Genomic DNA, 24,734 nt, shown 5'->3' with positions numbered 1-24,734 from the left:
TTCACTCAGTGCAGACTAAGGCAGAGTGAACTTTGAAATCATTTTGCCAAAGGGAAGATGCACCTCCTACTCTCTCACACTGTTAAGGTCTGGCAGCAGCAGGGCATGCTAGTAATAACTCTCTGTTACCTAATGTTAAAACCTAGAGTGACAGAAGGTGATGTTACAGTTAGTGGAAAAATGTTTTAGCAAACTTTGTACCGTTTGGTGGAGACAGAAGAGAGCTGTGTGTTTTTTTTTTAATCACATGCAAGGACATGGTATTATGTTTTAATGAGATTTATATTATCATCTCATATGTTTGTGAAGGAAAGAAGCATATCATAATGAAAATAATTTCCTTTTAACAGCACGAGACTATATTTTATTGTCTTAATAGCTGCGCTAAAATCCCATCAATTTTGGTTCATACAAATGGTACAACATTGCCACTGTCTTTGTTTTCAGTCTGCGAAGATATTTTATAACATCTGGGCCCTCTCTTCCTCGTTGCCACTCCGTGCCCCAGTATCCAGTCACAGCTTGCAGATGCATCTTCAGTAGGGGTGCTGGCTAACACTGTAACAGAGGAACAGATTAATGTTCAAACCACGGGTTTCCTCCCGGACCACACATCAAGGTTGTTAGAGAGAGTTAAGTTCTCCTGGCTCTCTGCCATGAGGCTTGTCTCCAAGATGGCTGGCTGAGCATTCTGATCATTTCGCTGCATGATTGCAGGCTGTAGCTATTCCAAGGCAAACATCATACTTGATGCTGCTGAGCTGGGTGGAAGTCCTGAGGTCTTTCTTTCTGCAACTGAACTATACAGGAAATACAATGTTCACATTTTCAGCTGAAAAATATCATTATAGTCCAATTATTCAAAAGACCTTCTTCATTATGGTGATAAATCTGCTTTAAGATCATCTGTGCAAACATAGGTCTTTAAGAACATGTATTTTAAGATCTGAGTCATAGTCTGAAGACTGAACACTAATTTAACGATCTGTCCCTTTCATGACCTAAGCCTTAGCTCAAAGCTATTTGAATATTCTCTTACTAGAATTTGTTACAAAATAATGGATACACAGGAGGGAGTTAAGATGTCTGTAATTCAATCAGCAGTGTGAGAAAACAGTGGGATAATTCATGATCTGAATAACACGATTGTATTGGAGAAAAAAAAGTTCCATGACTGATGTCTCAGCCTCCAAATATGCTAGTTTATTTTTCTTGCTGGCCTGTGGCTTTGTAGATCATTGATATATGTTTGCTTCTAAATTGCATTGAGAAAGTATTTAGGGAAATGTTAGAATGAGTTACAGACTATATTGTGCAAAAGCTTTGTTCCCCATTTTTATCATGACACAAGGATTCTTCAAATTATTAGAGGTATCTATTCTTTTCTTTTCGTTATCTCAATGGAGTTAGTAGCCATAATAATGTTGCATATTTCAAGTCACCTAAATAGGCTGGATTATGTCTCACAGAGAGAGCAGTTTTAGTCTATCCCCAAAGTTTCCATGCCAAGTGTTTCTCAATAGTAGTAACAATAGGTCACTTTCGTTTCAAGATATGACTTACTTTGATGTATGCCACTTGAGAATAAAGACAACTAATATATCTAAGTAAGTATGCAATATGTCATTTCTGTCTGATCAAAACTGTCATTCTATAATGTTGACAGGTCTGGGTAGTGTACCTCTCTATTTCTCTATCTTTGTGCAAGCCTCTATTTTAGGCATCCACTACAGCAGTGCTTTGCAAACCTTTTTGTACGGGACCATTTTTACCAACCGACCATCTTTCGAAACCCATGCCCGCCGATCTTCACAACCCACGCTGGTCGACCTTCACAACCCACATTGGCCAACCGAACTTCATGACCCACCATTTTCACTTACCTTTAATGTGCCTGCTTGGTTCTCGTGACTGCACTATAGGTATGTGTTATAACCCGATGTGTTATGTAGAACGGAGCTAAAATTAGTAAATCAGAGGCAAGGGTTTGTTTCTAAAGTGCCATGACTGACAGTCTGACATTGTGCAGACTGAAAAGCTGCCATTTTGTCACTGTGGAATACTGGAGAGACTCAGAAGAAAGTTAAAACATTTAAGGTGGGGTATTGATCCAAAAGGGCAATTAAACAAGCAACAGCATACATCTGAATTAGTTTACGTTAAAAAAATACAACGTTGATGTTTTATTCATAGAATCTATGGCCTGATCCCGGTGGTTCATGAACAGTTTTCCACTTCACTGTCAATTTGGTTTATAATGGATTTTCAGGCCAATATGTGTTTGGTTCACAAGCAAATCTTTGTGCCTGATTCTGATCTAGTTGGGTTCATTTTCTCTGTGTAATATGATACAATAAAAACGAACCTGAGAAAACACGTAATAGTATAATTATTATCAGCTGCATCATTCTTGTTCAGTTGAAACTTTTTCCCAAATGCTGCTCTCTGAGTTTTTATTTTAACCTGTGTTGAAAGGCATTATTGTTTTCTATTATTTGAGGAGGAAAACTCTGTCAGGAAAATATATGCACAATTAAAGAAACTGTATGTTAGAAAAAAGTACAGATGGGTCTCCATGTTGGTTAAAGAGTAAATGTACCATGACAAAACTGCTTTAAAATACATATGCTGGGCATATGAAGAGACAGCTGAGTTGGAAACTTAGCAGTTGATGAAACTAAATAATATGGTAGTTTATTTTCGGGTCCTCATCTGGATGTGGTAACTGCACAGTGGGGATTCCTAGGTTTATGTACAGCATAAGGTAGAGTTGTTTGAAAAATAAATCATTCTGCCCTAGACAGAAACACTGGCAGGCTACCGGCTTTGTAGCTCAGTTCAAAGGAGGGACAGGCTGGGTGTGTACTCAAGTGGGAATCCAATGAGCTTGACTATGCAACTACACAAATCCAGACTATAATGGCCGTGTTGCTGACCCTGAATTGCATGCCTAACCTCTACACCGCATTGTGATACTGTCAGTAACTTTCAGCAGTTGAATTTTGGTAATTATAATGAGCGCAGGGACCAGTGCTACACAATGGAATAAATCTCTGCAGACTGTCATATTAAATGAGGATTTCTCAATTAGTCAGGTGCGAGGTTGTCACAGCATCTCATGTTTTGTGCAGCTGAGTTGTCAGCCCAGTTTTGTCTTGGTTAGCCTTGATGCTGACGTTCGTCAGCTAATTTTGTGAAGTGAAATTAACCCTTATTAATAACACCTAAAACATTGCTGGCCTTTGATCTCATGGGCCTATGCTGAACATTATTGAGCAAAATGGTTACTACATTTTACCGCTGCTTAATAACTGCATTTCATACTGTAATTCACTATGAAAGGCACCATCCAAGTTTTATTATGTATCTTGATAGAATGTCTATTTTGCTTCCATTTTCTACCTACTGATGCCTGGTGTCTGGGGAAGAAGGATGTTTCATGCCATGGGTTTGTAAATCTGCCATCAATGGTGTTTTGTGAGGTCTAACCGTGCATTTCTCTCTGTAGGCGAGTGTTGATGATTTGACCAGTTTTTCAACAAAGATACAAAAGCCTTAATATTGTAAAAGACTTTATATAATGTCATGCACAGAAGTAGTGAAAATTACACAGCAGGAGATGGATGAGGTTGTCTGCCAATTGAGACAGCCATTTCCACACTTGTCATCTTTCGTCCATATGGTATGTGATTTTTGCAACCAGAATAAAGGTTTTGATAAATATTACTTGCAACATTTCCCAGATGCTGACAGTTCAGCTTGAACAGATGATTGGAAGCCTGTCCCTCTATAGGCCTCAAATTTTATTTATGATCTCTTAAAGTCATTTTATTTGTTTCCTTGAGATACTTTGCTGGTAAATTTTGACTTAAAGTGACAAAATTCACGCTGCCAACCATTTCAGACTAATTTTGTGCTGTTGATGATGACAAATCCATGTCTGCAAAGACACACTTCCTTTTCTTCAAGTAACTGTCTCCTCTGTTTGTTCTGGTCAGTAACCATCACCAACTTCAGATGAAAAGGGTTGATGTGTCAACTGTTACCAGGCTTCAACCAATGTTTTAACACATGGAAGTACATGGGAGTATATATTTTTTCTTTCGCCCCTGTCTGGAAACATGTGGCCCATGCATGGTGTTATGATCCTGTTCGGGTAAGTTAACATTTAAAGAAGAAGTCTGAACAACCAACATTCCAACAGAAGTGTGCCACAAGATTTCACATTTTTCAACAAAAACAAAATTTTTTGTGTATCAAAAAGTATTTAACAGAGTAAGCACTATTAACTATAGTTTTGAACTGCATATACTATGAACTCAATTTTACTTCTTACTTACACCAAGAGTTCCCTTGTCTTACAAGCTCTTGAATTTTCATTGACTCTTCCCGGCACTAACTCAAAGGTATGCACAGCCCGCTAGAATTTAATTTAATTCTCCTTTCTATTCCAGCTTTTCCCTCAAGGTAAAAATTTAATGGGGATCCTTCCATTAGTTTTTGGCTAAGCGCTCCTCCAGTTTTATTTAAAGACCTCATGATTGTGGACTCTCCAGCTCCTTGTTCTGGTTTTGGACATACATGGACTGTTTATCCCACTCTGCTTCCACTTCTTCTGTACAGCTCTTTACAAGCTAACATTTCAAGCTGACTGCTTTCTGCCACAAGGCTCCATGAGGATAACTAAAGGTCTTTTCCACGAGTTGCAAGCTAGGACAAATCTTCCAGCTGCTTTTCCCTCCTGAAATCCAAAGTGAGCCTGTTTCTGTCAGCAAACACAGATAAATTAAACAAAAGAATATTCCAGCAAAAGTGGCACCTTAATCAATATCTCTATAGCAATGTGGTATATTTTTCAATTATTCAAATAGAATACAAATGAATTGTTTTACCTTCAATGCAACTCTTTGACTCTGGAATAATTTGAGGGCACGATTAAACCACTGTGTTGCATCCAGCGCACCGGGTAATTAGCGGGAAAGGCCAAAATCAAGATTTATGCCGGGCGCGAACCATTTTGCAAAGCACCCGGCCCACTCCTGATGACGAGTTCTGGATCACATCCCAAAATGGCGAGCATATAATTAACCCTAATTTGCATTCATTTCAATCTCATCAGCGAGATTGAAGTGAAAAGCAGCAGCCTCCTAGGAATTAACTGACTTGCCAGTGAGAAATCACGCAGGTGTCATTTAGTACACTTTTTTAATAATGTGAAGCTGGTGCAATGGCTGCTCAGGGGAACTGAGTAGTTGAGTAACCAATTCTATTTTCCAATATGCATCTTAAGGGCACGAGAGCTACTGGCCCAGTGGTTGGTGGGTCACCCCAGGGCTGGGTGGGGCTGAGGGGCTTTGCATCTGCGAGGCCTTCAAGCTATCTTTAAATATTGTGGATATCCATAACAGGGGTAAGGGGGCAATCTGCAACCTGTCTGAAATTGGGGCAGCACGGTAGCATTGTGGATAGCACAATGGCTTCACAGCTCCAGGGTCCCAGGTTCGATTCTGGCTTGGGTCACTGTCTGTGCGGAGTCTGCACATTCTCCCTGTGTGTGCGTGGGTTTCCTCCGGATGCTCCGGTTTCCTCCCACAGTCCAAAGATGTGCAGGTCAGGTGGATTGGCCATGATAAATTGCCCTTCGTGTCCAAAATTGCCCTTAGTGTCCAAAATTGCCGTCAGTGTTGGGTGGGGTCACTGGGTTGTGGGGATAGGGTGGAGGTGTTGACCTTGGGTATGGTGCTCTTTCCAAGAGCCGGTGCAGACTCGATGGGCCAAATGGCCACCTTCTGCACTGTAAATTCTATGAAAGAAAACACGTCCAGGGCAGAGCCTCGCTGTGCCTTCAATGTGGAAATTCAATGTCACTCCCTTTGTCTGTGACCAGTTTCTTATTGCACATTTGAAGACTATTGCAGATGACAAATTAGCCTTGTTAGTTGTGAGAGCACTTCACAGCTGCAGGTTATGTTTGATGCTTGCTCCTGCTTGAATCTGCAAGTGCCTGGAGCCAAATATTGTTGTTTCCTTCCTTTTCTGTAGCCAAAAATAATGGCATTTTTGTCTTAAGATACCTGTAACCTAGAACAGGGGACTCAGGGGGACATATGAGTCCAGAAGACAATCCGGTTTGAAGCAAGAAGGAATTATGGACCTGGTGCGCAACATTGATCCAAGTGGGCCACCTGATGATGCTGGTGAAGAAATGCTTTTGCATATAAAATGCTTATGCTTTTGTTGCTGGTCTGGTGAATGTTGCATGTTGCTGCCACATCACCATGGGTTAAAGGTGCTGGAAGTCAAAGATGTTGAATTGCACCTCGAGTGCCAGTGGATGCCAGGACTTGGTTCCAGTGAAATTGGGCCATGTGGGAGGGCCTGCATAGCTATGGCTCCTGGATGGAAAACGGCACTGATACATGGAACAAGTGACATATTAATCGACGGATCATTTCAACGACAAAGCTCTGGACGTGACGGCACATTTTCAGGCTTATCCTCTGTTTCTGTTGAGGAATCTGCGAGTGGTGATACTGTATGTTCTTTTTGTGAAATTGAGTGGATATCACTTGGTATTGGTACCAATATGGAACAGTGACGTTTCCTTGTTTACTGGTTAGTGTGATATGTAGAATGGTACGTAGTTGATTTTCAAATATTTGTTCCTGTTGACCGCTTAATAAATAAAAATATTGGACTACTGGTGGCGACCATGAAGGAGTAGATCACACATTTGGTGGCTCCCGCTCGGGTCGGACCTTTGGGCTTTTTCCCTGATTTTTTCTCGGATTTTACTCAGAAAATTTATAGTGGACGCGACTGTGAGGAGGACTCCCACACCAGTGCATGGAGATGCGGACCAGGACTGCTCGCAAAGGAAGAAACAGGTGAACAGAGAAGGCCTGGGTTGAAGCTGCAGCAGGAAAAAGCATGGGGGAAGACCGGAGTCCTGGCTCGATGCCCCAGGAGTCGATGGAACCGTTGATTAAGTTTATTCAAGAGGCCTTCGTCAAGCAGAAACAGGAATGCTTAGACCCAATTAGGGAATCCATTGCTCGGCTGGAACAGAGATTGGATGCTCAAGATCGGGCGATCCAGAAAGTGGAGAAGGTACTGAGCGAGCATGAGAAACACCAAACAGCAATGGAGGTGGAGGTGGGGATGCTGAGAGACCAGCAGAAAAGGCTCCAGGAGATGATGGAGGATCGAGAGAATAGGTCCCGCCGGCAGAATTTGAGGATCGTTGATCTCCCGGAGGGGTCCGGAAGAGCGCATGCAGGGCCATATATAGTAAGTATCCTCAAGAGCTAATGGGGGAACGGGACGTTCACCCGACCCTTGGAGGTGGACGGGGTGCACAAAGCACTAGCGACCCCTCCCACGAGGGCGATGGTGGCGCGATTGCACAGGTACCTGGACAAGGAGCGTATTGTATGGTGGGCCAGGCAGATGTGGAGCTGTAAGTGGGAGAACAGCATCCTGTGCATTTATCAAGACCTGAGCGCGGATGTAGCCAGGAGAAGAGCGGGTTCAACCAAGTAAAGTCGACCCTTTTCAAGAAGAAGGTGAAATTTGGACTGCTGTATCCGGCCCGTCTTTGGGTCACCTATGAGGACCAACACTTCTATTTTGAGTCGCCCGAGGAAGCGATGGACTTCACCAGAAGGAAAGGGCTGGCAAGGGACTGAAGTGTTTGAACTTTGCTGCAGTGTTCACGTTAAAAATGTTTTGTTTTTGGTCTATATTTGTAATGCCCTCTGTATCGATCCTGGAGCTGCCGCATATGTGTGTAAGTTAAAGTTTGCATTTATACTGGTGGGGAATGGAGGTGTGAATTTTCGATGCAGGGTTTTTCCTTTCTTTTTGTTTCTTTCTGTCAACTGGGCTGAGAATGTTTTCTCTTGCATATTTATGTCCGACTGGGGGAGGGGGAGGGAACAATAGGTGGGAAATCGTTTGGCGCCATGGGCGGGGGCTACCAAGCTAACTGGGCGGGCTGGCTCATGGAAGCGGGGGGGTGAGAATATGTTATGCCTGTTAAAGGGGGCTGTTTTTACTGTGCTGTTATTGATGGGGAGGGGGGAGTTGCTCTGCTGGCGGGGGAGGGACTGTTGCTGGGGGACAAAAGGGAGGTCGGCGGCAGAGCCTGGGGGTGGGCCTGCAGTTGTGCGGGGCGTGAGCTGGAGACTGGCCTAAGAAAGGAGATAGCAGATCGGCAGAGGGGGGAAGGAGGGGGGGGGGGTCGAGAAGCCCCCAAACCAGGCTGATCACTTGGAACGTTAGAGGGCTAAATGGGCCGGTTAAGAGGGCATGCATGTTCGTGCATTTGAGGGGATTGAAGGCGCACGTGGCAATGTTACAGGAGGGCAATCAGACTAGATTAAGGAAGGGATGGGTCGGGCAGGTATTTCACTTGGGGCTGGATTCTAAAACTAGAGGGTTCGCGATCCTGATTAATAAGCAAGTGTCATTCGAAGCGGGAAGAATAGTTGCGGATGTGGGTGGCCGTTACATCGTGGGTAATGGGAAGCTGGAAGGGCTGCCGGTGGTACTCTTGAATGTTTACGCGCCAAACTGGGATGATGTGTTATTCATAAGGAGGATGGTAAGGAAGATCCCGGATCTTGACTCGCATAAGTTGGGCATGGGGAGGGGGGGGGGGGGACTTAAACACAATCATTGACCCAAGGCTAGACCAGTCGAGCTCAAGGACAGGCAGGGTGCCAGCAATTGCAAAGGAGCTAAAAGGGTTTATGGAGCAGGTGGGGGAGAGTGGACCCATGGAGGTTTGGGCGCCGAGAGTGAAGAAGTTCTCTTTATACTCACACGTACATAAAGTGCACTCCCGGATCGACTTTTTCATCTTGAACAGGGCTTTACTGACGGGGGTAGTGGATACTGAGCATTCAGAGATCACGGTCTCAGATCATGCCCCGCACTGGGTGGACTTACAGGTGAGCAAGGAGGGTGGCCAATGCCCACATTGGAGATTGGATATCAGACAGTTAGCAGATGAGGAGGTGTGCGGGCGTGTGAGGAAATTTATCCAGAACTATCTGGAAGGCACTGAAGGTGGTGGTCAGAGGGGAGCTGATTTTGATACGGGCCCACTGAGAGAAAGTAGATAGAGCAGAGACGGATCGATTAATAGGGGAAATACTTCAGGTCGTCAGGAGGTATGCGGAGACCCCAGAGAACAAAGAACAAAGGAAAGTACAGCTCAGGAACAGGTCCTTCAGCCCTCCAAGCCTGGGCTGACCATGCTGCCCGTCTAAACTAAAATCTTCTACACTTCCGGGTTTCGTATCCCTCTATTCCTATCCTATTCATGTATTGGTCAAGATGCCCTTAAGCAGCACTATCGTCCCTGCTTCCACCACCTCCTGCGGCAGCGAGTTCCAGGCACCCACTACCCTCTGTGTAAAAAACTTACCTCGTACATCTCCTCTAAACCTTGCCCCTCGCACCTTAAACCTATGCCCCCTAGTAATTGACCCCTCTACCCTGGGAAAAAGCCTCTGACTATCCACTCTGTCTATGCCCCTCATAATTTTGTAGACCTTTATCAGGTCACCCCTCAACCTCCTTCACTCCAGTGAGAACAAACTAAGTTTATTCAACCTCTCCTCATAGCTAATGCCCTCTATACCAGACAATATCTTGGTAAATCTCTTCTGCACCCTCTCTAAAGCCTCCACATCCTTCTGGTAGTGTGGCAACCAGAATTGAACACTATACTCCACGTATGGCCTAACTAAGGTTCCATACAGCTGCAACATGACTTGCCAATTTTTATACTCAATGCCCCGGCCAAAGAAGGCAAGCATGCCGTATGCCTTCTTGACTACCTTCTCCACCTGTGTTGCCCCTTTTGGTGACCTGTGGACATGTACACCAAGATCTCTCTGACTGTCAATACCCTTGAGGGTTCTACCATTCACTGTACAATCCCTACCTGTATTAGGCCTTCCAGAATGCATTTCCTCACATTTTTCCTGATTAAACTCCATCTGCCACCTCGCCGCCCAAGTCTCCAAATGATCTAAGTCCTGCTGTATCCTCTGACAGTCCCCATCACTATCCACAATTCCACCAACCTTTGTGTCGTTTGCAAACGTACTAATCAGACCAGTTACATTTTCCTCTAAATCATTTATATATACTACAGACAGCAAAGGTCCCAGCACTGATCCCTGCGGAACACCACTAGTCACAGCCCTCCTATCAGAAAAGCATCCTTCCATTGCTACTCTCTGCCTTCTATGACCTAGCCAGTTCTGTATCCATCTTGCCAGCTCACTTCTGATCCCATGTGACTTCACCTTTTGTACCAGTCTGCCATGAGGGACCTTGTCAAGGCCTTACTGAAGTCCATATAGATAACATCCACTGCCCTACCTGCATCAATCATCTTTGTGACCTCTGAAAAACTCTATCAAGTTAGTGAGACACAGCCTCCCCTTCACAAAACCGTGCTGCCTCTCACTAATATGACCACTTGCTTCCAAATGGGAGTAGATCCTGTCTCGAGGAATTCTCTCCAGTAATTTCCCTACCACTGACATAAGGCTCACCGGCCTGTAGTTCCCTGGATTATCCTTGCTACCCTTCTTAAACAAAGGAACAACATTGGCTATTCTCCAGTCCTCTGGGACACCACCTGAAGACAGTGAGGATCCAAAGATTTCTGTCAAGGCCTCAGCAATTTCCTCTCTTGCCTCCTTCAGTATTCTGGGGTCAGATCCCATCAGGCCCTGGAACATATCCACCTTAATATTTTTCAAGACGCCCAACATCTCGTCTTTTTGGATCTCAATGTGACCCAGGCTATCTACACACCTTTCTCCACACTCAACATCCACCAATTCCTTCTCTTTGGTGAATACTGATGCAAAGTATTCATTTAGTACCTCGCCAATTTCCTCTGTCTCAACACATAGATTCCCTCCCCTGTCCTTCAGTGGGCCAACCCTTTCCCTGGCTACCCTCTTGCTTTTTATGTACGTATAAAAAGCCTTGGGATTTTCCTTAATCCAATTTGCCAATGACTTTTCGTGACCCCTTTTAGTCCTCCTGACTCCTTGCTTAAGTTCCTTCCTACTTTTCTTATATTCCACACAGGCTTCATCTATTCCCAGCCTTCTAGCCTTGACAAATGCCTCCCTTTTCTTTTTGACGAGGCCTATAATATCTCTCGTTACCCAAGGATCCCGAAATTTGCCATATTTATCCTTCTTCCTCACAGGAACATGCCGGTCCTGAATTCCTTTCAACTGACATTTGAAAGCCTCCCACATGTCAGATGTTGATTTACCCTCAAACATCCGCCCCCATCCGCCCCCAAACTATATTCTTCAGTTCCTGCCTAATATTGTTGTAATTCGCCTTCCCCCAACTGAGCACATTCACCCGAGGACCACTCTTATCCTTGTCCACCAGCACTTTAAAACTTACTGAATTGTGGTCAATGTTCCCGAAATGCTCCCCCACTGAAACGTCTACTACCTGGCCAGGCTCATTCCCCAATACCAGCTCCAGTACAGCCCCTTCCCGAGTTGGACTATCTACATATTGTTTTAAGAATCCCTCCTCGATGCTCCTTACAAACTCTGCCCATCCAAGCCCCTAGCACTAAGTGAGTCCTAGTCAATATTGGGGAAGTTAAAGTCTCCCATCACAACAACCCTGTTTCTTTTACTCCTTTCCAAAATCTGTCCACCTATCTGCTCCTGTAGTAAATGCCCAACATTGTGACTGCACCTTTCTTATTCCTGATCTCTACCCATATAGCCTCGCTGCCCTCTGAGATGTCATCCTGCAGTACAGCTGTGATATTCTCCCTCACTGTTAGCGCAACTCCTTCACCCCTTTTACATCCCCCTCTATCCCGCCTGAAACATCTAAATCCTGGAATGTTTAGCTGCCAATCCTGTCCTTCCCTCAACCAGGTCTCTGTAATGGTAACATCATAGTTCCAAGTACTAATCCAAGCTCTATGTTTATCTGCCGTTATACTTCTTGCATTAAAACAAATGCACTTCAGGCCACCAGTCCCACTGTTTTCAGCAACATTTCCCTGTCTGCTCTTCCTCAGAGCTTTGGTGGCCCTATTTCCTAGTTCTCCCTCAATTTTATCACCTTCTGACCGATTGCTCCGGTACCCACCTCCCTGCCATACTAGTTTAAACCCTCCCGTGTGACACTAGCAAACCTCGCGGCCAGGATATTTATGCCTCTCCAGTTTAGTTGCAACCCATCCTTCTTATACAGGTCACACCTGCCCTGGAAGAGCTCCCAGTGGTCCAAATAACGGACACCCTCGCTCCTTCACCAGCTGTTTAGCCACATGTTTAGCTGCTCTATCTTCCTATTTCTAGCCTCACTGGCACGTGGCACAGGGAGTAATCCCGAGATTACAACCCTTGAGGTTGTGTCTTTTAACTTTCTGCCTAACTCCCTGAACTCCTGCTGCAGGACCTCATGCCCCTTCCCGCCTATGTCATTATTACCAATATGTACAACGACTTCTGCCTGTTTTCTCTCCCCCTTCAGGATGCCCGCTCCCCGTTCTGAGACATCCAGAACCCTGGCACCAGGGAGGCAACATACCATCCTGGAGTGTTTTCACGTCCACAGAAGCGCCTATCTGTGCCCCTGACTATGGAGTGCCCTATGACTATTGCTCTTCTGTGCTTTGACCCTCCCAGCTGAACATCAGAGCCAGCTGTGGTGACACTGCTCTGGCTGCTGCTGTTTTCTCCTGATAGGCTATTCTCCCCAACAGTATTCAAAGCGGTATACCTGTTCGAGATGGGGACAACCACATGGGATTCCTGCACTGACTCCCTGCCCTTTCTGGTGGTCACCCATTTCTCTGCCTGCACCTTGGGTGTGACCACATTTATATAACTGCTATCTATTTCGCTTTCCGCCACCAGCATGTACCAACTCCAACCGAACCATGCGGTCTGTGAGGAGCCCCAGGTGGGTGCACTTTCTGCAGATGAAGCCATCTGGGACGTTGGAAGCCTCCCGGACCTGTCACATCTCACAGTCAGAGCACTGCACCCCTCTAATTGACATTGCGTTAATTAATTAGCAAATTAAATTGAAAAAAATTTTTTTTTAAAGTTATTGTTAACTATATGTTTCCTCACACTAGATTTCTACTATAAATGTAAATGCTAAATACAGTACTGTCTGGTCTCTGGCTTAGATACCCCTCTAAATTATGATTAAGTAATTAATTATGTTTAATTAGTTTAACAATGTTTAATTTTTATATTTAGTGCAGATTCCTACCAGCCAATCAGGTCACAGCTTTCCTGTGATTTCACTTTACAGTTTTTTCACCCCCCCCCCCCCCCCCAAAGTCGGATCACTCAGAATAGCAGAATATCTGTCACTTACCTATTCCCAAGATGCTCTTTCTCTCCCGCTCCCGAAAATGAAGGTCGCTGGAACCTGGGGGTAAGATTTTATATCACTTACCTTCCAGGGTGCTCCCTGGTTTTCTTCCTGCTTCCTGGAATGCACTCTGGATCTCTCCCTGCAGATTACCAGTTACAAAGCCAAACGAAGGAAACAGAACAAAAAGGGAATCAGCACCTCCTCCCACTCCGCGCTGAATTACCACACTGCTCAAATTACCAAGTTCCAATTCCCACTCTGGCTGTGTATCACTCACTCAGGCTGTGTCTCTTTCACCTGCGCAAAGCAGGACTTTTAAGGGAACAACAGAGGCTGCAGGCAGAGTTTGGCTTGTTAACTACAGAGAAGGTGGTGGAGCAGCTGAGGAAGGTGCTGGTGGTGATATATGAATATGGAGAGGCCAGCAGAATGCTTGCACAGCAGCTCAGAAAGGAGGGAGGTAGCCAGGGAGATTGGGAAAGTAAAGGACAGAGACGGGAACTTGGTCGGAGATTCAGCAGGGGCTAACAGGGCATTCAAGGAGTTTTATAGAAGGCCATATGAGTCAGAACCCGCAGCTGGGCCGGAAGGGATGAGGCAATTCTTTGGTGGGCTGAGGCTCCCGAAGGTGGAGGAAGGGCTGGTAGAAGGGCTGGGGGCCCGGATTGGGATGGAAGAAATAGCAGAAGGGCTGAAGGCATGCAGTCGGGTAAAGCCCCTGCACCGGACGAGTACCCAGTAGAGTTTTATAAAAAGTTCTCTGGGATGTTGGGGTCGCTGCTGATGAAGACATTTAATGAGGCAAGGGAGAGAGGGGGGCTTCCCCCGACGATGTCACAGGCCACAATCTCACTGATCGTGAAGCAGGAGAAGGACCCAGAGCTATGGGGGTCCTACAGACTGATCATCTTATTAAATGTTGACGCAAACTGTTGGTCAAAATTTGTCATCTAGGATCGAAGACTGTGTTCCGGATGTGATTGGGGGGGGGACCAGACCGGATTTGTTAAGGGCAGGAAGCTGGCGGCCAACGCTAGAAGACTGTTGAATGTGATCATGATGCCCCCAGAGGGTAGTGACGTAGAGGTAGTGGTCACAATGGACGCAGAGAAGGCATTTGATTGGGTGGAATAGACCTATCTGTGGGAGGTGCTGGGGCGGTTTGTGTTTGAACGGGGCTTCATCCTGTGGCGAATGTCCGGAAAAAACAGGTTTTATTTTAGGCTGCACCGGGGGACGAGGCAGGGATGCCCCCCTCTCCCCACTGCTAGTTTGCGTTGGCCATAGAGCCACTGGCAAATGCGCTGAGAGCCTCAAAGGCTTGGAAGGGGCTCGTTCGGGGAGTCTCTCAAAGCGCAGATCACCTGCTCCTATATGTTCCTGACCCACTCGAGTGGATGGGAGAAATTATGAGGATTCTGGGGGAATTTGGCCAGTTTTCGGGTTATAAATCGAACATGGGCAAAGTGAGATGTTCACGATCCAGACAAGGGGGCAGGAGAGGCAACGGGGATTTGCCGTTTAGAGTGGGAGAGGGAAGCTTTCTGTATCTAGGCAGCCAGGTGGTACAGGAATGGCAATGGCTACATAAGTTAAATTTGACCCGACTGGTGGACCAAATGAAGGAAGACTTCCGAAGGTGGGACATGCTCCTGCTATCACTGGCTGGGAGGGTACAGACAGTGAAAATGACGGTCCACCTGTGATTCCTGTTTGTTTTTCAGTGTCTCCCATCTTTGTTCCACGAGCCTTTTTTAAACGGGTAAACAAGGCTTTATGGGCGGGCAAGACCCCGTGAGTAAAAAAGGGGAAGCTGGAGCGTAGCTGGTGGGGGGGGGGGGGGGGGGGGGGGGGGTCGGGCAGGCTGGTGCTGCCAAACTTTAGCAATTACTATTGGGCAGCAATATAGCCATGATTAGGAAGTGGGTGGTGGTGGTGGTTTGGGGTGGGGGGGGGTGTCAGTGTGGGAGCGAGTAGAGGCGGCATCGTGTAAGGGCACGCGTTTGGGGGCATTGATAACTGCGCCTCTCCCCTTCCCGCCGCATGGTATCCACCAGCCCCGTGGTGGTGGCAGCCCTGAGAGTCTGGGGGCAATGGAGGAAACATGTGGGAGCAGAGGGAGCATCGGTCTGGTCTCCAATCTGCAATAATCATCAGTTTGCTCCGGGGATGCTGGACGAGGGTTTCGGAGATGGCAAAGAGCAGGGATCGAGAGGATGGGAGATCTGTTCATAGAGGGGAGCTTTCCCAGCCTGAGGGAGATGGAGGAGAAATTGAATTGATGGAAGGAATGAGTTCCAGTGCCTGCAGGCGCCGGGACTTCCGACGCAGGCAGGTCTCAACCTCCCGCTTCTACCACTAAGGGGATACAGGACAGGGTAGTTTTCAGAGTATGGGTGGGAGAGGGGAGGGTTTTGGACATCCATAAAGAACTCATGGGGTCAGAGGAAACGCAGACCGAGGAGCTGAAATACAAATGGGAAGAGGAGTTAGGAGGAGAGATAGAGGATGGTCTCTGGGCAAGATGCATTGAGTAGAGTCAACACGTCCACAACATGTGCTAGGTTCAGCCTGATACAATTTAAGGTCGTTCACGGGCCACACAGACAGTGGCCCGGATGAGCAGGTTCTTTGGGATAGAAGACAGGTGCGCAAGGTGTGCGGGGGACCAGCGAACCATAGTCCACATGTTCTGGGCATGCCTGAAGCTCAGGGATTCTGGCAGTGGTTTGCAGATGTCATGTCCAAGGTGTTAAAACAAGGGTGGCACCGAGTCCAGAGGTGGCGATTTTCGGAGTGTCGGAAGATCCGGGAATCCACGAGAAAGAGGTAGATGTTCTGGCCTTTGCCTCCCTGGTAACCCGGAGATGGATACTATTAGCTTGGAGGGACTCAAAGCCCCGAAGTACAAAGATCTGGCTTACTGACATGGCTAGCTTTCTCTGTCTGGAGAAAATCAAGTTCGCCCTGAGAGGGTCAATGTCAGGGTTCGTCCGGAGTTGGCAGCCATTCGTCGACTTCTTAGAGAAAATAAACTGTCACCAGAGAGGGAGGGGGCTTAGTCAGTGTGTAGGACAGGTGGGATCTGTGAGGCAGGAAGATGGCCTTTCACTATGTTTATATTTGTACGTACCACTGATTCTCTCTTATTGTTACAAAATACACAAAATCTCAATAAAATGTTTTATATAAACAAATAAACAAAAGTATTCTCAAGTGCCGCTCCAGGGTACACATGCCATGCGCCAGAGGATAGAAGCATCACAATGAACCTTTGAAGCCTGAACAGTGTAACTGAACTCTAGGAGCATCAGCACCATAGAGGCAGCTGCCAGTAATCAAACACTAGAGAGCTGGGCTTCAGCACTGGGATCCTCTGTTGACCAAAGGGCTAAGTGTGAATCAGGAGAGGGCACTGGGCACGGTCTCCCTAATTTTGCCTGGCAGAGGTCTGGGGTGTAGGGGCTCCTGATCTGGCCGGAGGTGAGTGTGCAGAGCAAGGTTTGCCAGCACAACAGGCTCGCTGGATGGCACTCGAGAGAAGGTTGAAGTCATAGTAAGTGGTGGCGGGAGGGGACGGTTGTGGAATTTGAGGGTCCCAGAATGGAAGCCCTAATTCATTTTCGGTCTCTCTATTTCCCAATCCTTCCAGAATTAAACATGTTTGCTGGTGTAGATCCCACAGAGGCTGCCCTCACATTGATGGTGGCAGCTGAGGCAGGCAGGCGCTGGAGAAGGAGGCAGCAGCGTTGACGAAGGCTGGAGGAGGACCCCCATGTGTAGGGGGCTGTCTCAAGCCGCTGCACACCCTGAAGACCTGGCATCCATCAGGCCAAGGAGGAATCCAGAGGCCAGGGGTAGCCCAAGGTGTACACGGCGTGTTGGTCTTTCAATGAGATGGCGACGGAAGTGGTGTGGGAGGACTCCGTCTCAACAAAGAGACAGTATGGGACTTGTGCCATGTCCTCGTGGAGGAGGAGGAGGTCTTGAAGGTTGCCGCAGCCCTGACGCTTTATGCAACTGGCTCATTAATGTTGTATCCTTAAAAAGCAGAATATCAATTTACCATGAACATGTAGACTAAAAAATCCCACCAGTGGATTTTTAAATCATTTTCATGTGAAAGCTTTCTGAAACTGTTCACAAGCATTTGTACCCTTAAAATGCAAATAAATTAACCCTTTTATGCTGTCTCCTTTAGTTTTGCTGAGTATGAATTGAGCAAGTATGGTGTATAAAATTATGCCATTCAGACAATGTTGCTGTGGAAACAGCTAGGACTGTTCTGAGTCACACTGCAAACCCACCTCACTATAGGACACAAGCTGATTAATATATGAAATTTAGCAGTGCTAACATATATGATTTTCTCTACATTTGCATCTTCCTTGTTAGAATAGATAAAGTATCTTCCTCCTCGCAACAAATAGTAGCTATAAGGTTGCATCGTGATAACTGGAGATGTCACAATAAATGTAGTTCTCGTTTACTGTGATGTTGAACCAGTGATCACTGTATGTCTCTATTCTTTCATGTTGTGATAACATAATTAGCATGGTAAAATGTATATAGGAGATCAATCCACCTTGTTTATAAACAACAACAATCTACTTAAAGGCATGTTGTCCACATCATCCTAAGTTTTGGGTTTAATACTTTTTAAGTGACTTAACAAATATGTGAAAAATAGAAGTAGAAGAAACTGAGGCAACCGCAGTAAAGCAACATTCTTATTGGTGAAATTAAATGCTTAATTCCCTTGCTGTTGCCTTCATCTTAAACTCGATTATTGTGCTTTACACAGAGAAAACTGGGAAAAGTTATTTAGTTGAATTGCGTAATAGTACCAGTATAGATGTCATGAAACTATGACATTTAATGTGGCATAATAATGTCATCATAGGTCTCTGAAGAATCATCCTTAAAAGAGATGCAATTTATCCGAACCATCAATTGGAAAGCATGGATATTACAAAAATATACCTGGGGCCCCACATGCACAGTGGCACTCTGCCTGTGGCGCTGAGGAGTCGGTGATCGAATCTGGGCCCTGGGTCACTGTCCGTATGGAGTTTGCACATTCTCCCTGTGTCTGCATGTGTTTTCACCCCACACACCCAAAGATGTGCAGGTTAGATGGATTGGCCATGCTAAATTGCCCCTTGATTGGAAAAATAATAATGGGCACTCCAAAATTTATTTTTGAAAATTACAAAAATATAGTACTGTATAACGAATCAACTTTTTTGATTATTTTTTCTCTTCATGGAAAGGATTGGGCATGAGCTATTTCAGCATTATGTGAAAACAGTGAATGCACATGTTTGAAAACAATCACAGGCTGAATCCCTTGGTGTTAAAACTAAGGAAACGTGTTTTTGGAATGTCGCAGCTCACCCATTCAGATCTGATCTATTGGGTGTAATGCTGGTTTTATGCCTAGCCCCCTTATAATCTTGATTAAAGTTCAAGAAGTGTCAATGAACAACACGCTGGGGAAGTCCAAGGGCGTGTAATATCTTGAAGGTGAAGGTGTGGCAACTGCCTGATGTCATACTTATTGCCAAGTTGCACCAGGACATCCCTTTGATGCTTAAAGTTTCTTGTTCTATTTAAATGAGGGACGGGACTCGACATGGCTCTGATCTCTTTGCTGGTGGAATTCTTTGCTGGATAACCACCCAAAATATTGTCCAGTGTAATGTTCTTCATATCCTTGTATATAATGCAAGGAGATTGTATGCTTGGGTGGAAGGGTATATCAAATGGTGAGCAAAAGATACAAGTTGCAGCCGTTTTAAATTGTTCATGCTATGTAGCCACTGACAAAGAGTGAACAAACAAATTTGCATTGAACCCCAAACTATAATTCAATTTTTATAATTTTTTTATCAGCATAGATTTCCCCTTCATGATTGGTGCTTGTAACTAAGGATATTGTTGTTTGATGTGATATTTGTTTAAATATTATCCATGGACAGACTTTACATAGTACCTTTATGTGAAGGAATAAATGATCTTTTATGTATTTCCATCTTTTAAATTTACTTTCATCATAATTCTTTGGATGAGGTGTTTTGATATCTTTGCTGTGTAAGCTTTTCTTTCTGGAAGGATTAGAAGCAGACTTATGCCAAATCATTGTTATTCATTTGTATGGAGAACACCTTGTAGTGGTCTGGGAAACTGCACAATATAAATATTACACTCAGCCCATTTCTGGACTGAATACATTGAAGTACAGAGTACTTGTATTGACCAAACTGTTTGTCATATAGAAGAATTGTAAACTCTGGTAGTGCTGGAATACTGTACGAGGACAAATGGTACACTGTGGCAATTAGGAGTGCTAATGTCCTGAGTGACTATTAATTCCTGAGCAGGGGGCTACAAATCAGACTCATGGACAGCAGCACTGTTACAAAGTTGCCTCGGGAAGCTCCATGGCTTGAAGATCATTCTGCAGTAGTCATCATCTAACTTCCCAATCTTAATGGATTGGGAAATTTCATCAATAAAGCAAGTAGAAACCTTTCACTCTTCATTTAACTTTATTGCAGTGAAGACATAAGATGAAATAACAGTCGCAGTTTGTACATTTTCTTGCTTTTCTGGGGTAAGTGTGATCTTATGTGATCTGTTTCATTTAATTTACTTTGGACAGTACTTGAAACTCATCTCATTACAAATCATTTGTTCCAGTTATATTTTGTGTATTTAAATCATTTAATCAGATTGTTGAAGATGTTTAGGAAGGAAATGTGACATGGGGTTGATGCCTTATCAGCACTTGACCAAAGAAAACGTTCAAAGCAGAATTTTCAAGAAACCTATGATGAATTGGAGCATATGCCACAATGCATTAACTTCTTTTCAGTCAGATTTTTATCATATCTAAAATTATAAATTATTTTTACTTTGTAATTTAAAATGTCAAGTGTCTATCTAAAATACTTTCATCAGGCTGTGGAGTAGACCTCACTGACAGATTGCTACTTGATAGTTTGAAAGAAGTTGTGAAAAGTTCTATTAATGTGACAAACACATCACAAACAGGGGGATGGAACCTAAATTGTAGTCCCAGTGTACAGGATGTTGAGAGTTAGTGAGGTCAGGGATAGGGTTAAAAGTTCGAAAGAGGGCACCGGCAAGCAGGACACTGGTTTGAAGTGTGTCTACTTCAACGCCAGGAGCATCGGAATAAGGTGGGTGAGCTTGCAGCATGGGTTGGTACCTGGGATCTCGATGTTGTGGCGATTTTCGGAGACATGGGTAGAGCAGGACAGGAATGGTTGTTGCAGGTTCCAGGATTTAGATGTTTCTGTAAGAACAGAGAAGATGGTTAAAAGAGGGGGGGGTGTGGCATGTAATCAAGGAAAGTATTACGGCGGTAGAAAAGGACGCTTGAGGACCTCGTCTACTGAGGCAGTATGGGCCGAGGTTAGGAACAGTAGAGGAGAGGTCACCCTGTTGGGAGTTGTCTATAGACCCTCCGAATAGTTCCAGAGATGTAGAGGAAGGATTGCAAAGATGATCTTGACAGGAGCGAGAGTAACAGGGTAGTTGTTATGGGGACTTTAACTTCCAAATATTGACTGGAAATACTATAGTTTCAAGTACTATAGATGGGTCAGTTTTTGTGGCAGTGTGTGCAGGAGGGTTCTGACACAGTATGTAGACAGGCCAACAAGGGGCGAGGCCCATTGGATTTGGTACTGGGTAATGACCCGGCCAGGTGTTTAGATTAGATGTAGGTGAGCACTTTGGTGATCGTGATCACAACTCGGCTATGTTTACTTTAGCAATGGGCAGGGATAGGTATATACCGCAAGGCAAGAATTATAGCTGGGGGGAAAGGCAATTATGATGCTATTCGGCAAGATTAGGATGTATAGGATGGGGAAGGAAACTGCAGGGGATGGTACAATCGAAATGTGGAGCTTTTTTCAAGGAACAGCTACTGCGTGTCTTGATAAGTATGTACCTGTCAGGCAGGGAGGAAGTTGTCGAGCAAGGGAACCGTGGTTTACTAAGGAAGTTGAAGCACTGTCAAGAGGAAGAAGAAAGGCTTATGTTAGGATGAGACATGAAGCTCAGTTAGGGCACTTGAGAGTTACAAGTTAGCCAGGAAGGACCTAAAGGGAGAGTTAAGAAGAGCGAGGAGAGGACACGAAAAGTTGTTGGCGGATAGGATCAAGGAAAACCCTAAGGCTTTCTATAGGTATATCAGGAACAAAAGAATGACTAGAGTAAGATAGGGCCAATCAAGAGAGTAGTGGAAGTTGTGTGTGGAATCAGAGAGATAGGGGAAGCATTAAATGGCTATTTTTCGTCAGTGTTTACAACTGGAGAAAGACAATGTTGTCGAGCGAGAACACTCAGTTCAGTCGACCAGGCTAGATGGAATTGAGGTTCAAAAGGAGGAGGTGTTAGCAATTTTAGAAAATGTCAAAATAGGTAAGTCCCCTGGGCCAGATGGGATTATCCTAGGATTCTCTGGAAGCCAGGGAGGAGATTGCAGAGCCTTTGTCCTTGATCTTATGTCATCTTGTTGACAGGAATAGTGCGGAAGACTGGAGGATAGCAAATGTTGTCCCCTTGTTCAAGAAGGGGAGTAGAGGACAACCCTGGTAATTATAGACCTGTGAGCCTTACTTCGGTTGTGGGTAAAATGTTGGAAAAGGGTTATACGATATAGGGTTTATAATCATCTTGAAAAGAACAAGTTGATTAGCGATACTCAAACACGGTTTTGTGAAGGGTAGGTCATGTCTCACAAACGTTATTGAGTTTTTTGAGAAGGTGACCAAACAGGTGGATCAGGGTAAAGCTGTTGATGTGGTGTATATGGATTTCAGTAAGGCGTTTGATAAGGTTCCCCACGGTAGGCTATTACAGAAAATAAGGAAGTATGGAATTGAAGGTGATTTAGCGGTTTTGGATCAGTAATTGGCTAGCTGAAAGAAGACAGAGGTGGTGGTTGATGGCAACTGTTCATCCTGGAGTTCAGTTACTAGTGGTGTACACGCAAGGATCTGTTTTGGGGCCACTGCTGTTTGTCATTTTTATAAATGACCTGGAAGAGGGTTTGTAGAAGGATGGGTTAGTAAATTTGCAGATGACAGGAAGGTCGGTGGAGTTGTGGATAGTGCTGAAGGATGTTATAGGATACAGAGGGACATCGATAAGCTGCAGAGCTGGGCTGAGAGGTGGCAGATGGAGTTTAATGCGGGAAAAGTGTGAGGTGGTTCACTTTGGAAGGAGTAACAGGAATGCAGAGTACTGGGCTAATGGCAAGATTCTTGGTAGTGTAGATGAACAGAGAGATCTCGGCATCCAGGTACATAAATCCCTGAAAGTTGCCACCCAGGTTAATAGGGCTGTTAAGAAGGCATATGGTGTGCTAGCCTTTATAAGCAGGGGGATTGAGTTTCGGAACCACAAGGTCCATGCTGCAGCTGTACATAACTCTGGTGCGGCCACACCTGGAGTACTGCGTGCAGTTCTGGTCGCCAACATTATAGGAAAGATGTGGAAGCTTTGGAAAGGGTTCAGAGGAGATTTACTAGGATGTTGCCTGGTATGGAGGGAAGGTCCTTACGTGGAAGGCTCAGGGAATTGAGGTTGTTTTCATTAGAGTGGAGAAGGCTGAGAGGTGACTTAATAGAGACATATAAGATAGTCAGAGGGTTAGATAGGGTGTACAGTGAGAGTCTTTTCCTCGGATGGTGATGACCAACACGAGGGGACATAGCTTTAAATTGAGGGGTGATAGATATAGGACAGATGTCAAAGGCAGTTTCTTTACTCAGAGAGTAGTAGGGGTGTGGAACGCCCTGCCTGCAATAGTAGTAGACTCGCCAACTTAAGGGCATTTAAGTGGTCACTGGATAGACATATGGATGAAAATGGAATAGTGTAGGTCAGATAGGCTTCAGATGGTTTCACAGGTCGGCGCAACATCGAGGGCCGAAGGGCCCATACTGCGCTGTAGTGTTCTATGTTCTATGTTCTACAACAGGTTTAATGCTTCAAAATTAGAATGATGCAGGTCAGGGCCTAACTGTACCACAGAATACATTACTATGGAAAGGGAAAATTAAAAAACAAACAGGTTTGGATTATATGTTCTATTCTTTGCAGTGATTTACATTCTAGTATGATTGGTAGATAAATTATGAAAACCAACTTTACGTTGTTCATCAAACTTTTTACAGACAGATGGATAGAGTGCAAATACCAGGTCTGGCAAAGCAATTATATGGTCACACGTCACACGGATTGTGTACCATCCTAGTTACCAGCAGTTTTTGGAGGCAATCCAATAAAAGGCAACTCAATTGAACCTTTTGTTTTGGTATATAAGGAGGTTGAAGAATTGAAGAACTTGGGATTATATTCTGTAGAGAAGGGCAGTTCAGGGAAGGTGTTTTTCCACCATTCAAAACTGATATTTGATTCAAATAACATGTTTGAAATTGCAGCAACCGCCATAAATAGCATGTACTGTCTTAAGATTAGCAGATAGAATACGAAGAGAAAAATTAGATTTAACTGCAGGATTCATTGGTTGGTGAACATTTTGTGGCCAAGAACTAAGTCAAATATTTCTTAGGATAAATACGTACTTATAGAACATAGAACATAGAACAGTACAGCACAGAACAGGCCCTTCAGCCCTCGATGTTGTGCTGAGCCATGATCACCCTACTCAAACCCACGTATCCACCCTATACCCGTAACCCAACCCCCCCCTTAACCTTACTTTTTAGGACACTACGGGAAATTTAGCATGGCCAATCCACCTAACCCGCACATCTTTGGACTGTGGGAGGAAACCGGAGCACCCGGAGGAAACCCACGCACACACGGGGAGGACGTGCAGACTCCGCACAGACAGTGACCCAGCCGGGAATCGAACCTGGGACCCTGGAGCTGTGAAGCATTTATACTAGCCACCATGCTACATTAATTGCTGCCCCTATTAATGTGACAAACACATCACAACAGGTTTAATGCTTCAAAATTAGAATGATGCAGGTCAGAGCCTAACTGTACCTAAATAAATATAACACAAATACATACAGGCCATTCAGCTCAATCAGTCAATATCAGTGTTCACTTGCCATGTGATAAATGGTTAGAATCACATTTACCCACCCTGTTACCATATTCCTTCCACGTGTTTCATTCAGCCGCCTGTTCAATCAAATGTTAAATTTTGACATTGTTTCTGCCAGAGCCACCGACCTCAAAATAAATTCCACAGCTTTACGACTGTGTAAAGAAATTTCTCTTCTTCTCTCTTTAAATTCTCTCGTATT

The 24,734-nt window shown here is 44.8% G+C and overlaps 1 protein-coding gene and 1 long non-coding RNA gene across 11 annotated transcripts in view; one reads left to right on the top strand and one right to left on the bottom strand.

Annotated features, from left to right (window-relative positions):
- The window catches only part of dmd (dystrophin), a 2,667,466-nt gene that overhangs the window by 236,741 nt on the left and 2,405,991 nt on the right, over positions 1–24,734 (top strand). The gene's annotated exons all lie outside the window — the stretch shown is intronic.
- LOC119969070 overlaps positions 341–24,734 on the bottom strand; it is a 49,401-nt gene continuing 25,007 nt past the window's right edge. Inside the window, exon 2 of the long non-coding RNA XR_005461293.1 lies at positions 341–558. This is a non-coding gene — a long non-coding RNA (uncharacterized LOC119969070). The remainder of the gene's footprint in view (positions 559–24,734) is intronic.

The sequence above is a fragment of the Scyliorhinus canicula genome, chromosome 7, assembly GCF_902713615.1.
Source record: "Scyliorhinus canicula chromosome 7, sScyCan1.1, whole genome shotgun sequence".
Lineage (NCBI taxonomy): Eukaryota > Metazoa > Chordata > Chondrichthyes > Carcharhiniformes > Scyliorhinidae > Scyliorhinus > Scyliorhinus canicula.
This window is presented reverse-complemented; position numbering and strand designations above follow the sequence as displayed.